Below are 16,697 nucleotides of genomic sequence, written 5' to 3'. Positions count from 1 at the left end.
TTATGTTAGTCCAATGATGATGATGCCAGCATTTGGTTCAGGACATTATGACTCAGAGGCTGGTCATTCGTCTTCATACGTGCATGGACATGGTTGAGGTCGTGGAGAGCATAATGAATATTTATATTATGAAGCGCCTGCAGAGGTACCAGAACAACATCAAGAAGAACCCGAGCAACCTCAAGTTCGATGTCGACGATGACAACTAGCTCGAAATCGACGACGTTTGCCTTGTGGGACACATTGATCTTTGTAATTATTTTTATATAAATGAGATATTTAATTTACATTTTTTTATTTTTATGAGTTATTATTTTTTTTAATTTATTATTTTTAGAGTTTAAATAAAATAATAAATTATTTTTAGAAATTATTTTTATAAAATGGAAAATTAAAAAAAAGAAAGGATTAGAAAGAAGAAGGTGGAATGTGTAATAATTAAAAAGGAAAAAAAAGAAAATTTGTATGGTATTCTCGCTCTCTATCAAAATCTCGCCATTTCGCTCTCGCTCACACTCACACTCAAAATCTCGCTCTCACTCTCGCTCTCGCTCTCGCTCAAAATCTCGCTCTCTCTCATAATCTCGCTCTTGAATTTGATTGGGAAGTTCAGTGGCAAAAAGAAGGAGATTCATTAGCTCATTATTTAGTCAGACTTGCTGAGATGATAGAATCCGTAAAAATTATTCGACAAGCTTTGGAAGAAATTCTAGGGAGACTTTATGAAAATTTAGAAATACGATCTTTTGATAGAGGAAGGTCTCCAGAATGATAATTAAACAGACTCAATAATAATGTTAGGAAGGGCAAGGTCGAGGGTTCAAAATTCGACCTATCTAGGTCGAATTTTCAACCCTCGACTTATTTAAAAAAAAAACAACAATATTTTCCTAAATAATTTCTAAAATGACAATATCCTTTTAATTTTTCCCTTCAGATATTCTCTCTTGTTTTTCTTTCTGAGATATTCAAATATACTCTTTTAATCACTCGTTTTGTTTGATTACTATTTTGGTTTTTCTTTCGTAGAAAATTTTATCCACAAACAATAGGTATGAAAAGGGTTTAATTTTATCCTCAATATGTTGATTTCTTTTATTTGTATTAATACTTTTGGCTATTTTCCAAAGTAAAAATGAGAACTTAAAAAATATATTGAGAGATAATGTTATTTTTAATGATTTAGGTTGTTAACTAAACAAGTTATTTAGGTCGTTTGGTAACCATTTGATTTTTTTTATTTTTATTTTTTAAAATTAAGCCTACTTCATCCACATTTGTTACAATGATTTGCATTATTCTTTAAGTATCATGGTTGAATTCTTAGTCAAATTCAAAAAACAAAAATAACTTTCTGAAAGTTGCTTTTTTAGTTCTCAAAATTTGGCTTGGTTTTTTAAACCATTGGTATAAAGTAGATAACAAATGAAGAAATTTGGATGTGGAAGTAGTATCATTGGCTTAATTTTCAAAAACAAAATGGTTACCAAATAGGACTTAAATGATGATGATGTAACATTGTACAAGATGATATAGGAAAGTGAATGAAAAATGCATGAAGGTCGAAGAAAGCATGTATATTCACACAGATTTTCTGATAAAGGAATTTAATTTGTGGAAATAAACATGATCTTATCGATTTGTAGTATAAGTGTTAGAGCCTTTGATTCTATCATTTGATTCATTCCGTCCGATGCATAAATTTTAGTCTTTAAGTTTGTTGATCGTCTTAGATGATTGATCCATGGAGTTGTTGATTTTCTTGAATGGTCAACCTTTAGGCTTGATGATCTTTTTGGAGGATTGACTTTTGAACTTGTTGATTTTATTGATTAGTTTGGATCGACCTCTCGCTTGTTGATTGACTTGGATCGACCTATGACTTGTTAATTGACTTGAGTTGACCTCTAGTTTGTTGATCGACTTGGATCGGTCTCTCACTTGTTGATCGACTTGGATCTACTTTTGGCTTGTTGATCGACTTGTGAGCTTTTGCTGGAGTTTGAGGAGATTGAACCTTCAACTTGTAGATTGTAAAGATATGATCTGATTCTTGTAGACTCTGACTAAAGGCTCTGGTTTCTAATTCCTCTTAATGGATGTTGACTTCTTCAATCTTTGATTTCATGCCCCAAATGAAGGATGACCTTCCTCTATTTATTTAGATTTATAGTAATATGAAAATAATTTAATTTTATCTCTATTTCCTTTCATTACTACTTAAAAAGAAAAATCCCTTCCTTTTTCTCTCTAAGTATTTTCAAAAGCGAAATTGGATCCCAAAAGCTAACCTGAACATAATTCGACTTATATAAGGCATAGCATTTTGAACTAATTAAAAGATGAAAGATTCAAATATTTCAACTTCAAATTGTAGGGAGAAACGGAAAATAATATTTTGAGAGATAATAATATTATTTTCAGTCGATAGAGAAAAGATATACAAAGAAGATATGGATAAAGAAGAAATAATAATAATAGTAATAATATTTTAAAGATAAAAAGTAGATGAAGATTTGAATACATGACATACTATGACAATAGATTAAGAAAAAAACCTTTAATAAACAATATGAAAAGGAACTTAATTAATTAGTCTCTCTTTCCTTTCATTATTCATTTGATTTTCTTTTTTTCCCATTTGGGATAGTAATATTTATAATTATTAAGTTTGTTAATTAAACAAGTTGTAGGGATGATAATAATGTTATCTAGTAGGAGATAATATAGAGAGAAAAATGGAAGAAATATGTACCAATTAGAAAGCGTGTAAAATGTATCCATTTTCAAAAAAACGTGTGGAAATATATATCATAACATTATCTAGTATGATGATTATGTTTTTTGAATGGATAACCAAACTAGTTAAGTTGGACAATACTCCAAATATTTTCTCTGACGTTTTAATAAGAAGTATCTTAATACATATATATAGTGTGTGTATGTAAAGAATAAAAAACATTATTTAAACCAAAAAGTAGGCAGAATATTTGAATTCAAATTTCAAACATTTTAGTAAAATACTACGTAAAAAAAACGTTTAATAAAAGGACAGGTAAAAAAATGGAATTTAATAAGAAAAGCCTTTATGTTTAACTTATGGGAACAAGACTGCTCAAAGAAATTTATAATATAGTTAAATAATAACGTAATCATTTCATCTACCCTAAGTCACAAATATTTGTTATGTGACAAATTATGATTCAATAATTTGAGACAACTAAAAGATGAGCGTAGAATTAAATTAGATTAAAAGCACTCTTGGTCCTCAAACATTCGTGGAAGTAACAATTTAGTACCTAAATTTTAGTTGATAACAATTTATTTATAGTACTTTCAAACATGTAACCATTTAGTCATTCAACTTGTTTAATAAGTAACAATTTAGCCCTTGTATTTTACAATTTGTAATAATTAGTCCTTATTTCGAAAATATTATTAAGATTTAATAAAATTTCTTACCCATATAGATCGATATTGAAAATAATCAAATTATTTATAAATTATGAAGATTAAGTCATTACTTAATAAAAGTTGGCACTTAAATTGGATGAGATTTTTCATGATAAAAACTTAAATTGTTAAATTGTTAAAAATTTCAAGTATTAGGATTAGATTGTTATATATTGAAGTTTAGGAATTAAATTATTATACTAAATTTGAGAGTACAATTACCAAAATAACCAAATAACTAATATTTTTAAATGAATATACTTTGAATTAGATTAAAATAAAATAGAACTATTTAGGTCACTTTAGTAATTATTTAATTTTTTTGTTTTTAGTTGGTAAAAATTAAGCTTATGACTAGAGAATATGGTCGGTTGTTTTAAAGAAAACAAAACAACTTTATAATTATTTTCCATAATGATGAAAGTACTTAAAGTATTCATTTTGGATTTGATGTTAACTTTTGATTTTTTTGACAAAAGTAATAAAGTTTCTTGCAATTGAGCTCTTTTTAATCTCACAGGTCGAACATTCTACATACAATTTTCCTCATTTTATCATAGTCTTACAGAAACGCGTCCATTTCCATTAATTTTCACGTGCACGTCATGAGAGATCAATCTAACTTCATAAGGCGGTCATTTGATTTGTATGAGTGAGAGTGGCTAGATTGCCAACTCAACAAGTCTATCATTTTGGGGATTCGTCTGACTGGAGAGCTGGGAACACAGCTACAGAAGATGGAATTCACACCTTTGCCGATGCAAGGACAAATAGATAAATTGCTCCCTTAAGGGCTGATTCCAGGTCTTGAACATAGTGGCCACACCCTCTCCTGGTCTGAGAGAGACTTAGTTATAGTTGGACTACAACTTGAGGAATCAGTGGTACTTAAGGAGTTAGATGTAACTATAGGGGCAAAACGGTATTTTGGTTCAACTATACTTACGAGCAATTTGTGAAGGGTTATCGCACTGTTGATTGGTTATATCCAATGGACACAAAAATTCATCTGTAGTGTGAAGAGTGCAACTGTCGGTCTTTAATGGAGTGACCGACATTTAATGGATGTTGGGTAATTTAATTAAATAGTTTAATTAATTATCTGAGTACCATTGGAGCTTCAATCTACATATCCATAAGGTCCCATCTGTAGCTCAACAAGGATTTAATTGAGAATTAATTTTGGACTAATTTGAAGTGTATAAATTAATTGAGAGAATTAATTATATATGATATAATTAATTAAATTGATTATATATATGATATAATTAATATAATGTATTTGATATATTATAATTTAATGTAATATGAGAGGAATTTGAATATGATTCAAATACTAATTATATGAATGAGATTCATGTAATTAAATTTAATATAAATATGATTTGTATTGAGAGGAACTAAAAATTTGGATATGATCCAAATATCATTTATATGGATAAGATTCATATAAGTGGACGTCATGTATGGTTGAGAGAAAATAAAATCTATAGTTTATGTTGTATTTGATGCAATATAAAACTATAGGCTATATGTTATATTTGATATAATATATAGTGTATATATATAATAAAGTAGTTATTATATATATATATATATATTATTTAAATAATTTAATTGAAATTAATAGAAAGGGAAGGAGTTACAACTCCCCCCTCCCCCAAGTTAACTTACGTGGTAAGAATTTGAATTAATCATTCTATTTCCTTAATTGGCTCTGGGAGAAGAGTTCTCTCTTGAAAAAATTAACAAGAAGAAAAATTCTTATCTTCCATCTCTTCCTCTCCATCTCCTTTCCCTCTTCCAAGGATTCAAGCAAAGCTCACAACTCTTGCTTGAATCTTTTATCCCAAGAGAATACAAAGAGTTCTCGAGTGGTGGTGTTCGTTCCTGAAGAAGAGATCCACGTGGAGAAGGAGTTCTGTTTGTGGCTTGTACGAGGGAGTTCTTGAAGAAAGGGTTTTCCAAAGGTAAGGGTTTCTGAAACCCTAAGTATTTGTTTCAAAGCATGCTGTAATTTTAAGTAAATGCATATCTTGTTGTTGTTTTACTGTAAAACTTTATATTCAATAAAAAAAATGGAACTTGGGATGATCTTTGCTTCTGCTCAAAGGATCTTTTTTTAAAATTTTCTTCACACTCTGCACGGGTTGCAAGTAGATTAAACGGTCATCTCAACAAGATACAACGACTAACCCGATAGAACTGCAACCTCGAACAACTCGGATCTGGCAAAACTCTTGGATATTTGCTCTCAACTCAACTCAAGAACAAAAGAAAGAAAGAAAGAAAGAAGATAACTCTTCAATTTGAAATGGGATGTTACGAATGAAGAGAGAATTGCTATTTATAGACTAGCAACTCGGTAACTCTCCAAATTACAAAATAAAATAAAATAAATAAAAATATTTGTCAAATTTAACTCAATTGAATGGTTACTTGACAAAAATCAAACATAGCTCATTCAAACTGAAAAAAATTGCAAATTTAACTTTCATACATATTAAATTTGCAAATGAAACATCATTTTAATTTGATGTTTCAATTCAATTTGAAAGTTTCTAAACAATGAATTTAATTTACACAATTAAATTCATTTTATGTTTCAAAATTTCACCAAACTTTCACTTTCTTTCACTATATATATCAAACAATCTCCCACCTGAAAGAAAGTGAAAAAAATCAAACAAAACTATTGAGAGCAAACAAACAAGTTATGCATCAAGAGAAGTGTCTGCTGGACTTGAACTTTTATTAGTGAATATCCATTTGAATTTGCCGAATAGTGAGACTAAGCTCTGGAACTATTCTTCTCATTGATGAATTAAGACAACAAATATCACATACAACTCGTCTTGTATCTTTGAGTTCTATACATTTGTGTTCATTTTGGTCTTGGACAAAATCCAGAATTCATGAGGGCTTTAGAGAACATAAGCCATTTGAAAAGTTCTCATAGAAGTGACCCCACTTCTACTATCACATAGATAATATTGATTAAGAGCATCTTGTCACTACTCCTCTTGTAAAACAAGATATCAATATAACCTCAATATCAACAGATCACACACTCTAGGACATCATAGAAATGGGAAGAAACTATTGTGGGGATGAAAGACCTAATGCAATGGAAATCACATAACCAAACTTATTATTGATTTAGGATTTTTGAAATACCAATACATTGGAAAATTTTAAAGAAAAATACAGAAATTAACAAAATTACATCACACTATAAAATAGATCCGAGGTTAAACATGCATTGAAATTACAGAGAAAAGGGATATAAATTTTACCTTTGTAGAAACCTTGATTTAATTTATCAATTGGATTGAATTCAACACCACCACAAGGTTACAATCCTATTCTCTGAGAGCTGAGGTGTGGTTTGTGGGAACTAGAAAATAATTGAGATTGGAGAAGGAGAAATTGAGAGAAAAGAAATTACAGAACTTTTATGTGTGCTGTATTTTTTTTCTGTGATAAAAAACACAATGTTTCTTTTTAATCAATAGAGAGAGAGGAACCTAGGATCACCCACGTAACTCCCCTACATGGGAGTTATCTTTTTAATTAATTAAATTACTTAAAATTAATAATTAACTAAATCATATTTAATTAATGATTTTATTTACATCATATTTAAATAAAACATCTCTCACATAGCCTATAGTTTTAATTCAATTTAATTTGATTAAATCAAATTATAAATTAAATTAAATTAAATAATTATTTAATTTTCCAATTAAACAGTTACTAAATTAAATATCAAATATTTAATTTAGCCTACATTTGAATCATACTCAATTGTATTTCTTTTAAAACCTATAGTTTTAATGTGTATCAAATACACATTAATCTTAACCTATAGTTTTAATATGAATCAAATTCACATTAAATTAATATTTGAACTCCTTCAAATATTTGATTCTCCCATAAATTAATTTTGAATCATATCCAAAATTAAATTTATATTATAATGTTTAAATAAAATATAAACTTTATATTATAATGTATCATTATACATTATATTATTTTCCTAAGTGAATATAAACATTTCAAACTAAATTCAAGACATAGTTGCCTCAATTCCCTTTACGAGCTAGGAAGGGGGCCTTATTGGCCTACAAATAAAAAGCTCCAACGATATGAAATTAACTGGCTAAACTCATAAATAAAATTAATTAATATTTGTTAACTGTGGGTACACTCCATTAAACACCCACAATTAAACTCTTCTAACTACAGATATATTTCGGTGTCCATGGATATAGACCAATAATATTAAGTTAGTTCTTCATAAGTATTCATAACACCATCTAGGTTAAATTATCGTTTTACCCATATATTACCTTTGTATTCTTGAGTATTAGAGTTCCTCTAGTGAACAACCTTTGTATGGTCCAACCATTAAATAGAAACCTCTCTTAGGCCAGTGAGAGGGCAGCACCCTTTGTTCAAGTCCTGGAGACACCACATAAGGGAACACTCATTTACTTTCTCTAAAGTCAAGAAGGAGTGAAATCCATCTTGTATTATTATGTTCTCAGCTTCTCACTCGGTCTTGTCCTAAAAAATGGTAGGCTTATTGAGTTGGCGAACTGGTCATTCTCACCTATACAAGTCAAAGGACAATCCCTCGTGGACAGGAGTTCATAATAAACTCGGGATTAAGACTAAGTTTCCTTGGTTATCTATTGAAATAGGAACCTAACTAGTCAACGACATTACATCTACTAGTTACTATTTTGCGATTCGGTCTTATACAAACTTATTGCATAGGATACCCCATTTGCATGTCACCTACATGAACGCATTGGATCATTGCATTTGTATCAAATATAAAGTGGGTCGTATTCAGAGTGTTAAAAGGTTAAGGTACCCCACCTTATCCCTATATTATAGACCCTTTAGGTTGTATCTTGAACATTGATCCTATATGTTTTCACATATAGTTCAAAACTCATAAGACAACCTAGGATATTAGTTTACTAGATTTAGGGCTATTAAGTCAAAACAAATATAGTACAATAAAAAATGCTTATTGAAATGACATTGATAGCTTTTTATTGATGACAGTCAATTATTTACATTTATTATCTACGAGTTTTAGGTCATAAAACCCAACAAACTCCCACTTGAACTAAAACTCTAGTCAGTGGGAAGTATAAACTATAAAATCCAAAACAAGCGGAATGTTAAATAAATACAATAAACTAGGGCATCCATATACCATTACACATCTCCCACTTGCCCCAGATTATACAATGTACATGTCTCATAGACCTAAACCTTCTAAATGACTATCAATACTTTAGCTGAGAGAGCCTTCGTAAATGGATCAACAATGTTGTATTTCGAGATGATATTTATGACGATCACATCTCCTTGTTGCCAGATCTCTCATATCAGGTGATACTTTCTCTCAATTCATTTATGGCTATGAGGATCCTTAGAGATGGCTACTGTCCCACTATTATCACAGTATAAGGTGATAGGCAAGTCCATGTTTAGAATTGTTACCAAATCACTTAGGAACTTCTGAGTCAAACTGCTTCCTTTACTGCTTCACAAGCAGCCACGTATTCAACCTCCATAGTGGAGTCTGCAATGCATTCTTGCTTGATGCTACCCTATACTACATCTTTTCCATTTAGGATAAACACTGACCCTGACATGGATTTCTTAGAATCCTTGTCATTTTACAAATCAGAGTTGGTGTATCCCATAAGGATCAAATCCTTAGATCTATACACCAGCTTTTAGTCCTTTGTTCTTCTGAGGATGTTCTTAATCGTAGTCTAGTGGTCTAACCTTGGATTGGACTGGTACTTACTGACTATTCCCACTGCATAACAAATGTCTAGCCTAATGTAGAGCATAACATACATTAAGCTATCAATAGTTGAGGCACAGGGAATTGATGGTCGATTCCCGTTGATGCGTTATTTTTGTTAAGTGTAAATATGGAAGATATGCGTTGATGGATTGCATTGTGCACTCTAGTTTCCCCAGTGGAATTCAAGATTAAATTCCTCTGAGTTTCCTGGTAAGTCTAGGGTCGAACATAGGGACTTGTGAAAATAGTTGCGTTGGTGATTTTTATGAAAACTTACGGTAACCAGTTAAATGAATAAATCTTTGGGTTTGTTGTTTGCGTTGATGAAAATAAATAATGAATGCGGCAGAGTTTGAAAAGAGTTGGTAAACGGGAAATACGATGAATATGCAGTGAACTGGTTGAGAAAAGTTTCAGCTAACACTCCCTAGAATGCGTCCATGCCTTGTGATCATGCAACATGCATACAATAGTAAACCACCTCTCGGCGTGAATGCTATGGCTTCTAAGGCTAGAACGCGTGCGATAAATATGCGATAAGTCTATAGGGTTTACACATAAACCTCCATCTCTATTTATGCGATGACAATATGACATTCACACAAATATGCGACCACATAATATCACTCCTATTCCTAGGATGTATGCAATGCAAGTGACAAATAGAGCTTATCTCTAAGTCCCTAGCTCTTGTTTATGAAAACCTAATCTTGCTCTTTCGAGTTCAGATTCTAACCTAGTTCTCTTGAGTCATTAGGTTCTTTCTTAGGTTCTCTCTCAAGTAACTCTAAAGAGTATTTTGCACAGCATAAAACAAGACAATCGCACGTAATGAACTTCCTAGGTCATGTTAGTTTAGTTCTTCTCAACCCATTAACTTGTTTAGCTACTCATGCATATTAAGAGAGTGAGCAGATGTAGAAATAGAACTTTCATTAAATAGATATGAGATGAAATACAAAATAATAATGCAAGTATAGTAAAGAGCCTGGTAGCAATTTCTTGCTGTCAGGCGTTTACACTGTTTCTACTCGTGCTCTAAAGATATTCTCGCTCTCGCGAGAGTCGGCCTACTCTCTGCTCTTATGCCTCAAGGTTCTCTCGAGAGCTGGGCGATCTCTGGCGCCACCACTCTTCTCTTGCTCCGCCGTAAAATGGAAAAGAAAACTATGAACAGAAGCACTAGTTAACTTGTTAATTGATCAACCCCTTTTCTGAAGAATGCACTTGGTATTTATAGGGCATCAATGGTGAAAGGCGGCTTCTCTTCCGGTTGTACAGATGGGACAACTTTAATTCCTGACTGATGCGCTGGATAATTGTCACCGATAAATCTGAATGTACTTCGTGACCGTTATCGGCTGTCAACTTAATTTGGATCCGACTGTCATCAGCTCTTTGTCCCATCGCTCTTAATTATCCTTTCACCCGGATACGTCCACCATGTTGTACTGACCAAGTTGCGGTGATTCTTCTTGGGCGAATGTTTGCAAGCACAATCAATGCAAAGTCTTGTGGTAAAGTTGCGCTCGACCAATGTATTCCTATGATTGCAATCTCTGCATTGCATTAACGCATATTCTGCACCAAAAATGTAAAGATCAACTGCTCTAATGCATTAGACGCATGTGGCCGCAATATTATAAAATTTATGCTTAATGGACGCAATTTAGCATATTTTATCAATGCAATCCAACATTGTTTAAGAACTTAGCACTATGATAACGTGCATTTCTGCCCGTTATCACCCGTGCAAGCACACGCGTCAAGTTATAATATAGTAAAATCGTCAAGAGACTGAGTATCATCCTTTAGGAAATTGGTCTGACTCTTTTAGCTATTCAAAGATCCTTTTAAATTTTATTTAGGTGACTAGACTATGATGAGAAACTAATTAATATAATTGTTAAAAAATAAAAGAAAATATAACACCGGAGTGAAACTAGATTAAGATACGTTCTAGGGTATGATTTTGTTAAATAGATTAAACCAAATTAATTATTTTTACCTTAGATTGATTTTATGCAAATTATAGACCTAGGAGTCTTATATCAAGTATCCTCTCTCGAGCTCAACCCTTCCTAATAACTAACCATCAATTTAATCTCTTGCAATTCTTGATTAGTTACAACATTAAGTTCCTCCATCAACAATCCATGTTAATCTCCTATCACTCTCGTGTATATTTGATTAACAGTTTAACATGCTAGATCTAACCTAACGCCCTCTTTCTCAAGCAAGACATTAAGTAAAGAACATTCAAATAATGGCCAACTGTTCGCAAGCATTAAGAACAAGCATGTTAAAATAATTATGCATAAATTCAATCTAAGAAATAACCAAGTTAGTTCGAGCAATCCATAAAACTAGATCAAAACCCTAGAAACATAAATCAGTTCACTCATGGTTACAACACAAACATAGACCATTCATGAGGTTTCCAAACTCAAAGGAATAGAAAATAAAACAGAGAAGACGGTGCAAGCTGAGTTGTTGACTCTTGTCCTCGAAACCGGGATTGCAACTCGATGAACTCTTCAAATCTTTGATCTTTTCAAGCTCTAAGATGTCGCCTTTGTCCAGAATTACACTCCCTAGGGAGGCCTTGCTGCAAAATCCATTGAAGCTCTCAAAATTTTCCCTAAAATCGCCTCCCCATTCAATTTTGGCACAACACTACTTTTATAAGCAGCAGTCGTAACGTTGCAATGCTGACGCTAAAATCAGCATAATGTGTATCAGCCAATTAGAGTGTCACAACGCTGCAAGGTATTACGACGCTGCCCTATTTCCACATGCTCACGGTTCTTCAGCGTTGCAACACTCGCATGATGCTGCCCTGCCTCCAGTCTTCACCTTTTCTTTACATTTTCACCCTTGATCATTGCCCTAGGTCAAAGTTTTGACCTTCTTAGGGTATTTTGGCCATTAATCCTCAAAATTTTCTTGTTCCGATCCAATTACTCAATTTTCTACAATTATACATAAAAACAATCAAAGATCTCATATTAAGCATAAACCCAACTAAATTCTAAGTCTAAAGAACGCACTTTTGGAGTACGTATCATATCCTCAACTTCTTGAGATATCTTAGGACACTATTCCTTAGATAAGTGAACTTCGTGCCAGAAAGATAATAAACCTTCTTCGAATTCTTCATCGAATATCGAGTCAACATTTTGTCGATATAAGTTGCTTGAGACCGAGCTAACGTTCTGTTCTTGCTATCCCTAATAATTTGGATCTCAAGTACATATTGTGCTTTTCCCAAATCTTTCATTTGGAACTGAGCTGCCAACCATTTTTTAATATCAGTAGGGTACCTTATATCATTTCCGATAAGTAGGATATCATCCACATAAAGTACTAAGAAAGCTACTTTACCATTGATGGTTTTCTTGTAGACAATAAGTTCATATCTGAAAGAGGTTAACAATAAGTTCTTTCAAAATTGACTATTTGTCCCTATGTTAGAGGTATTCCAGAAATGTCTGCGACCAAGTAAATAGCTCGATAAACAAATGGATCGGGTCGAATTGGAAAATGGAAAGATTTGTACAAGTTATACCTTCCGTCACCACTTTGTGGAAAAGCATTAGGTATAAATATGTTAGATACCTGTGACTCGATTGGTTAAATAGTATCACTCTCCAAAAAAGCATTTTTTTTACTGCCGCACAAAGAAAATATTTTGTTGCGAATGAACAAGATATTGAGGAATTGTCTATATGTGAAATCATAATTATTTATATGGGCCTTTTCCATATAATTGACATAAAAATGGAATATTTTGTTACAATAGAAGTATAAGTGGTGTGGATTATTCAAGAATTGAAGTCGATTGGCTTTATAAAAAGAAGATATTAATGAACTTCTATGAAATGGTTTCATGGGATTTAGCCAATTGCCTTGATCGTGGGATATCATTGAGAAATAGGAATCCGTGTTATTAAAGGATTTCCTGCGATTATTTCTAGTATGGAATAAGTCAATCATCCACTTTGGTATCTTATTGAACAAAAATAGTGATATTGTTCCTCCATTGATCAAGAATTTTGATTTTGGGAAGTATCATGATCATCCAATAAGAAGGGTTTCAATTTTTTCAAATGAATGATTTGAAGACATACTGATTCTAAATCATGATTGCAGAGTTGATCATTCAAACCTTTCAATTCATAGATGTGGATCTCGGACCTATGAATGGGGATATTTCTAAAACTCACAAAGAAAAAAGGAAATGAGTTAGACAAAAAAAGAAGAAACTTGGACAAAAAAAAACTTGAACAAAAAGAAACAAACTAACTTAGACAAATCTTTTTTATCGATAACCTCAGACCAATCAATCAAATATTGATACATACCCAATCGATCGAACTCTACTTGAAAATGAAAATGGCTCGTCTGCTCAGAAATGAAATGTTCCTAGAATTTCTTACTCCTATTGAACCATTTGTATCTATATGCATTAGGATCCTGATTCGTGGATCTCTCGGTTTGAGAAATAAAAATAAGAGGATTGAACCATTTCTTCTGAGCCTTTTTCAAATTTGATAAATGTTGGTTGATCGTATATTTCATTATAGTTCTATGATTCGGAGTATCATTTCCTATTTGATCCCTTTGAATTTTATATTCCAAGTTACGATCGGATTTATTCATTAAAAAAAAAATTGATTCAATATATTTCATATGTACCCATAGGTGTTATATTGGATTTGAATTAGATTTCGAATCAATCTATATTGAATGACTGCCTCCATTATATTGTTGCTAACAAATACCACTATTTTTTGTTTTGGATCTTCCAAATCATTCCCGGGAGAGGTTCAGGCCCATTTTTTCTGATCATTTGATAAAAAGATTCATTCTCTTCATAAAAAATAGGAGGTAGAACCAATAAATATTTCTTTTTCGATTCATCTCTGGAGTTGATACCTCATTCAATAATTGTTTTTGATCCAATCCGTAGGAATCAATAGAAAAGGTAAATCCCTTATGATACACCAGATCCGTCTCGGTTATGAAATAAATAAATACATGGATTTTTGTTCAAGAATGAAATCTTATTGGAACTGTCTACATCCAGTTCATCCTTCAGAACCATATCACATCCCGGATCTAATGAAATATGATGAATTGAGACGGTATTTTGTAAATACATAATTATCTTGAATATATTGATTTTTTTATTTATTTTTCGATCGTCTGGAAGGGACAAAATAAACATCTTGTTCTTTCTTCAACAATTTCTGATCTTTAGTGGACCTCTCAATAGAATTCGAACCCATATAAAGTTATGACCATCTGTCAGAGAAAAAGAACGAATGGATCTTGTGGGATTCCCGAGAAATTCTTCGATTTCTTCTGGAAGTGGATGATTATTCATTTGCTTCTCATGTTCCGTGAATAATCGAGACATTGAGGAATATCTAGCAAAGCATTTAGGGAATCAATCCGATTATATCTCTGTTCGTTCCAATTGAAGAAAGGAAGGATCCCAAAGAATCAATCTTTCTTTTAGTTGTTGAATCTCTCTTTAATTGATCAATATGTGATATTATAAATCCTCATTACTAATAGAATCTAAATGATCTTTGCATTGGTCTGTTCAATTGGCTAGAATCCATTACTTGAACGAAACTAGATCTTTTGGAATCATATTGAATATTTGACAAGACATTTCGTACCTTACTAAAAAATTGATCTTTGTTTACCAACCACGCATTGTCTAACCAAATCAAATTTTCTCTCGATATGTTCCTCAAAAAATCTGATTCGTGTGGATTCTTCCCCCAACTAAAGAAGAGATCTTGGTGGAATTGCCACATATGAAATTGAGCACAATTTTGCAAAGAAATAACCGATTTGTTTCTCGAGAAAAGATGGGAAACATGCTCAATATCATTTGATTAAACAAATGACCCAGCTTCTTATTGTTTGAAGAAGCCCTCCACTTCAATTGGTATTTTTTCACGAAAAACAAACATGAGATAACAAATTCAGTTTTTTCACTAAGATTTCGAATAGCTATCCCGAATTCAAGTTAATTATGTTCCGCCTCTTCCTTGGAGAAAAAATTCCCATCATGGTCCTTGTGGATCTAATCATCCATATAATATACAAAAAGAAACTCCAGATATTTGATATCTTTCTCTTTGAATGAGATCTCAATTCCAGCAATGGTTTGATTAGATATCTTACAACTGGAATCCTTTTTTTCGATCCACTTCCTCTACCACCGCAAACCCCAATTAGATTTAGGCATGATACACTTTTTAGTTGTTGGTAGAACCCAAGTACTCTCTTTCGAATCCAGGAAACAGCTCCCAGAGATCTTTTTTCCTCTTAGAAGATACAGGAGCGAAACAATCAACCTATTGATATTGGAAGAGCCAAAAGATTCTTCCAATGTTTCATTTCTGGCTCCTATGAAATTCATAGGTATAGGAAGAAATCCTGTCAAATAGAGATTTTTCTTTTGACCATCTCTCGATTGTTAATACAATATATAAGGATCATTACTACAAATAGTACTACATCCTTGATCATGAAATATCGATTGCTTCTTGAAACCTGTGAATTGCGTGAAAGTAGGATACTTCAAATTCGGGAGTCTAAGAGTTTTATAAAACATTCTTGACGGAAAAAATGTGAATGAAAGATCCCACTAAATTGAATTGGGCCTATGAATCTAAGAAATAGTGAGAATTCTTGATCTCTCTCAATTCGAAAATCTAGGATTTGAATTGATGTCCTTTCATTGAGTCCTCCTAAATTGCATTGATTTATCCTAGAGATTTCATTTCAATTGAAATTTGATTATTCACCATACACGAGGATCCCCGCTAAGCATCGATGGCTGAATTGTTAAAGCGCACTGGATGCACGCCAATGGGACCCTCCATTAAGTCTATTAGAATTGGCTCTGTATAGATAAAATCTCATCATCAATACATAACGAATTGGTGTGGTATATTCATATCATAACATATGAACCGTAAGAACTAGCATTCTTATTGAGATTTGAGCTTATAGGGAAGAAAATTTATGGATCGAATCAAATATGCAGTATTTATAGACAAAAGTATTCAGTTATTGGGGAAAAATCAATATACTTCTAATGTTGAATCATGATCTCCAAGTGTAGTTGCCAGTGTAGCAGTAGTTCCTTTCTTTTCAAGCCTTGCCACCACTTCGAAAGCCTGATTCACTGCTCTCTAAATCATTCTGAAGTCAGTTATGGGTCTAGCTCAACTCTAAGCCTAGGGTTTGAACTAACTTCTTTCTATTTCAGTATAATTAGAATAGAGTCTTAGTAATCCGTGCTAAAGCCCACCCTATAGCTTCTACTTAGTTTTTTTCTAGTCCTAAAGGTCCCCAGACTCATCTCACGGCGAAATTT

The sequence above is a fragment of the Benincasa hispida genome, chromosome 8 (genome assembly GCF_009727055.1).
Source record: "Benincasa hispida cultivar B227 chromosome 8, ASM972705v1, whole genome shotgun sequence".
NCBI lineage: Eukaryota > Viridiplantae > Streptophyta > Magnoliopsida > Cucurbitales > Cucurbitaceae > Benincasa > Benincasa hispida.
The sequence above is the reverse complement of the archived record's forward strand: the minus strand, read 5'-3'. Positions refer to the sequence as shown.